Here is a 5,071-nt window from a genome sequence, read left to right as displayed (position 1 = left end):
GGGAGTGGGGTGTAGTAGTTAGATCAGGGACGGATTGGGGTGCAGGATTCCTGGGGTCTAGCCCCTGCCCTGGAGGGAGAGGGGCCAAGTAGAAGGCAATAGGACTGGAATTCAGGCTTTCTCTGGGTTCTGCTCCTTGCTGTTCCACCGACTCACTGCTTGACCTTGCAAGTTACCTTGCGTCAGCAGCCCCACCTGTGATGCACCAATGCTCTCCCCTGCCTCCCGGGGTGGGGCTGGTGGGTGTGAGGTTAATTCATTCAGATCAATGAATGGGTTCACCAGGCACCTGCTGAGCTCCTGGTACAGGCGGGGCTGGAGCTGTTACTGTGAGAGTCCCGGAGGTGCAGCGTCACCAGTCTGCCAGCTCCAGCCCTGGATGCACGTGGGGAGTTGAACCCTGTGTGCTGGGATATTTTCAGGCAGGAAGGGCTGTGTGTGTGTCGGGGGGATACCCAGAAGGGGAAGCTGGAGCAGTGAGGGAGAGGTGGGAGGGAGGCGGAGCAGCCACAGAGCCAAGCGGGGCGCGTGCACCAGACAGAAGCCTCTGCCCTCGCGTGGAGTGTGGGGGTGCAGGCCAGCTCTGTGTTCATAAAGGAGCTTTGTGCTCTGGGAGCAGCAGCACATTGGCGCTAAAGGGTTAATGGGCTAGGGAGCCTGCCCAGGCCTGGCTCCGAACCTGGTGGTGATAGCAGTGCCCTTGGGGGTACTCAGCAAAGAGCCAGCCCCCTCCCCATGGTGCCCCACCCACCCCAGGGCCAGAGGCACCAGGAGGGTCCCAGGAGCAGGACAGGTTGGTACCAGCAGCCACCGGACCCCAGCCATTAGCACATGGCTGAGGCTGGGCGTGCTGCCCTCCCATCACATGGGGCCAGGAGACGCTGGGACTGCAGGTGAGTTGCAGGCTGAGGGTGGCCCACGGCTCACCGGGGCTGTGGCTGCGGTAGCAATCCGAGCTGGGTGCGCCCCCTCCTTGTGCGGTCACGCGGGGCAGCGACAGAGGCTGACTGACGCGGCTCAGGTACCCCTGCTCAGTGCCCGCCATGCTGGGTCAGGACCCCATGGTCTGTTCCCCTGCAGCAGGCCATGTTAGGAAATCATGGCACATCGCCCCCCATACCCCAGCATGCCCCCCTTCCTCGGGCCCAGCTGGACCCGGAATGCCCCCTGTCCAGGGCTGGCCTTCACCCAGCAGCAGGGGTACCTGTGCTGGGGCATCCCCAGGGAGGGCCCACCTGGCCCAGTGTGAATAGCCCTGCCCCTGGCAATCAGCATTTCCAGTGTCTCAGCATTGGGACCCAGGCATCTCCCTGCACCCAGCCCGTTCCCACCCTCTGCCTGGGTCCCACCTGCCCCACGGAGCTGAACGTCCAAGCTAGAGGGACCCCCAGGTGGGGGGTTATGTGGTTGGCAGTGGTGTGGAGAATCCCGTTCTCAGCGGCTCCCTGGCCCCTCAAAAGGAGATGGGCATGGCTGGGCCCTTGGCACGGCACCTCGGGAACGCCCCTCTGTCCCACACAAAGGGCCTCCAGGCTCCCCAGCTTGGAGAACCCGTAATTACAGACAAATATAGGCCCATGTCCCTGGAGATGGCGCCAGGAGCCACGGTGCCTCCTGAACTGGCCAGGGAGTGCAGAGTTCTGGGCAGGATGCTGGGCAGCGGGCAGCCCTGTAATCAGCCTGGCGTTCTCTTCCCCGGGCGCAGCCGCCTCCAGTCCTTTCTGTCTTTTAATTATGAAACGTCTCCCAAGGTAATCTGGGGGCTGGTGGAACAGGCCGGCCTGGCGGTCGGGGAGAACGGTGTCCTCGGGTATGGGCTCCCCCTGCTCTCAGCCGCTGTGGCCCATTCAGCCCTTGGGCCCCTCCATGGGGGCTGTCAACAAAGAAGCCTGGGCTGAGACCATTCAAACTCATTGCACTGAAAGGGTCCTTGGCCAGTCCTGGCCTGGCCTGGGTTGGAACAGGCGCTGTAAAAGCCAGGAGCTCCCTGTTCCAGGGACCAGCTCCCTGCACGCAAAGCCCTGACCCTACAGGCCACGTCCTCGGTTTGTCTGCAGTGATTTTAAACCAATGTCAGCAAACTGGGCCTCCTCCCATGTGGACACTCTCCTCTTGGTTTAAATGAGGCTTATTTTCATTGAACTCAAATCAGTTTGGAACTGGCTTAAGCTGAACCCAACAAAGCCCCTCCTGGAACCAAGCTCAGAGCATCCACCCACGCTGGCACCAGTTTCATACTGAAGTTAAACTGGAGCAACTTCCTTGTGTAGCTGAAGCTGCCTTGCCCTGCACCCGGTGTAGTCCTGAGCCCAGGGCAGGGCGAGGTGGGGGCCCGGGAACCGCTCCCAGAGCAGAGGCTTGTGATTGGTTTGCATCTCAAGGCTGCTGTTCTGCTGCAGCAAACTGGGTGTTTGTTCCCTTGGGGCGCAGGGGGTGCTGCTGGCCTGTGTCACCGTAGGACTGAGCTGGATTATGGCAAACCGGATTGTAAGGTTTGGTTTATTAGCAGGAAACCCTACCTGTTCTGCTCTCACCTAGGAGATGGCTGGTTTCCTAGTAACTAGCCAGGACTGGAGATACAGTTAATCCATGCAACCTCAGGGACCCAGTGCAGGCTGCTACCGGCACATATTAACCCTTCGGGAGCTAGTGAGCTCTAGGATGGTGGGTCCCGATTCATGAGCCCCCCCTTTCCCCCAAACATTAACTGGTTTATTTTCCGGAGAGAAGCTGCCCCAAGTTTCTTATTAAATTAATGAATAAATAGACCCAAAGACAATGTGATTTAGGAGTCTCTGACCCCATCCCCGCCCCAGCCTCTAGGTCACTGGTTCAAATCCAGCCTGGTTTGGTAGAGGCTGAAATGGGCTATTTTCTCATGGCCCATGAGTGCAATGGGTTTGATGAGTCTCAGACCAGTTCCTCGCAGAACAGGCGTGTCCACACCACTAAAGCCGCCCTCACCGGCACTGGCAGTCCCCTCAGCGAGGCCAAGGACTGAATGGGCCAGGAAGAGGGCCTCCTAGGGCAGCAGCACATGTGGGCAGTATGTGGCACTCCTGCCTGGAGCGTCCCTGGACAGAGGGTTTGGTCTCCGGCGCTGCCCGTCCACCAGCTTTCTCCTGCACACAACTCACCGGGGTGTTCTACAGAGAGGGGAATCTGGCAGGGGTCTGCCCAGCAGGAGAAGCCTGGATTTGGGAGTAAAATATAAACCCAGCCTGAGCCCTCGGCAGCGGGCTGCACATGTGAGGGACAGATCGATTCCAGGCAGGCCAGTGTGCATGGGGGGAAATCTCCCTTGAGACTTTCATTCCTCCCTCCTGCAGGGGGGCAGAGCTTCAGGAATTTTGCTTCTCAGGCATGTTTGGCCACAAAGTCCCTCCCCTCCTGGCACTTGGGCCGTGGCCAGGCTGCCAAGGGCTGCAGAGGCACGGGAACTCGCCCGCACACCTTGGCCCCACGTGGCCACAGACACACACATCTCTCACTTCCACGTGCACCCATCCACGCTCTTCCCCACAGAAACACACTCACACACCCCACGCAGAATCATAGAATATCAGGGTTGGAAGAGACCTCGGGAGGTGTCTAGTCCAACCCCCTGCTCAAAGCAGGACCAACCCCAACTAAATCATCCCAGCCAGGGCTTTGTCAAGCCTGGCCTTAAAAACTTCTAAGGAAGGAGACTCCACCACCTCCCTAGGTAACCCATTCCAGTGCTTCACCACCCTCCTAGTGAAATAGTGTTTCCTAATAGCCAACCTAGACCTCCCCCACTGCAACTTGAGACCATTGCTCCTTGTTCTGTCATCTGCCACCACTGAGAACAGCTGAGCTCCATCCTCTTTGGAACCCCCCTTCAGGTAGTTGAAGGCTGTTATCAAATCCCCCCTCATTCTTCTCTTCTGCAAACTAAACCCCAGTTCCCTCAGCCTCTCCTCATAAGTCTCGTGCTCCAGCCCCCTAATCATTTTTCTTGCCCTCCGCTGGACTCTCTCCAATTTGTCCACATCCCTTCTGTAGTGGGGGGACCAAAACTGGACACAATACTCCAGGTGTGGCCTCACCAGTGCCAAATAGAGGGGAATAATCACTTCCCCCATCTGCTGGCAATGCTCCTACTTATACAGCCCCATATGCCGTTAGCCTTCTTGGCAACAAGGGCACACTGCTGACTCATATCCAGCTTCTCATCCACTGTAACCCCCAGGTCCTTTTCTGCAGAACTGTCACTTAGCCAGTCGGTCCCCAGGCTGTAGCACTCCCAGAAGCACATCCTGCCCCCATGCATACTTCCTACACACACACAACCCCTTCCCCGCACCCCCACACTTTCTCCATGCACACACACAGGCAGTTGCCCCCTCACACACACGCATACCCCGGCTGGAGCTTCACCAGACTGTTTGCAACAGGACATTATGTGGGGAAGATTTAATTCTTGGGATCAATTCTAGGAGTGAGAAGCCTCATTTTGACCATTAAACTGGGGTGGGTCTGACCCATTAGGCAAGATATGGGGGGTGCTGGAGTTTTGGGGGACAGGCCTGGGGAGTTAGGGGTCCCCTGAGTTTTGAGGGTGAGTCTAGGGGTGCTCAGCTTGGGACAAACCTGATTTTGGAGGTTAATGTGGGAGGGACACAGCTCATGTTTTTGAGGTGAGCCTGGGCCACAGTGAAAAACAGAGGGAGTTGCACCTGCTCTGCCCTGGGAGAGCCCCAATGGGAGGTTGGGGTGGCCCTGATCCAACCCCCCCGGAAGCAAAGCAGTAAGACAGCTCTGTGTTAAACCCCCTGTGTGAATCCCAAGTAGCAGGAGAAAGACCCCGGCTGCCCCCCAGTGCACAGGGCTCCTCCAGCCACTACTACTGCCCTGGGGTACTTTCTCCGCATCTGGCCCCAGGGGTGTCAGGGACTGCCCCGCCGGGCGGGGGCTCCCCCAGGTCAGGCCAGTCACGTGCAGGGAGGGGGGCTGCGGTTTCCCCCAGGGTCAGGCCAGTCACGTGCAGGGAGGGGGGGCTGGGGGTTCCCCCAGGGTCACGCCAGTCATGTGCAGGGACTGGGGGGGG

The 5,071-nt window shown here is 58.8% G+C and overlaps 1 protein-coding gene across 1 annotated transcript in view; it reads left to right on the top strand.

Annotated features, from left to right (window-relative positions):
• Positions 1-5,071, top strand: part of NR4A1 (nuclear receptor subfamily 4 group A member 1) — a 34,736-nt gene that overhangs the window by 75 nt on the left and 29,590 nt on the right. The window lies entirely within an intron of this gene.

The sequence above is a fragment of the Terrapene carolina genome, unplaced genomic scaffold, assembly GCF_002925995.2.
Source record: "Terrapene carolina triunguis isolate 2854851 unplaced genomic scaffold, T_m_triunguis-2.0 Scaffold641, whole genome shotgun sequence".
Lineage (NCBI taxonomy): Eukaryota > Metazoa > Chordata > Testudines > Emydidae > Terrapene > Terrapene triunguis.
This window is presented reverse-complemented; position numbering and strand designations above follow the sequence as displayed.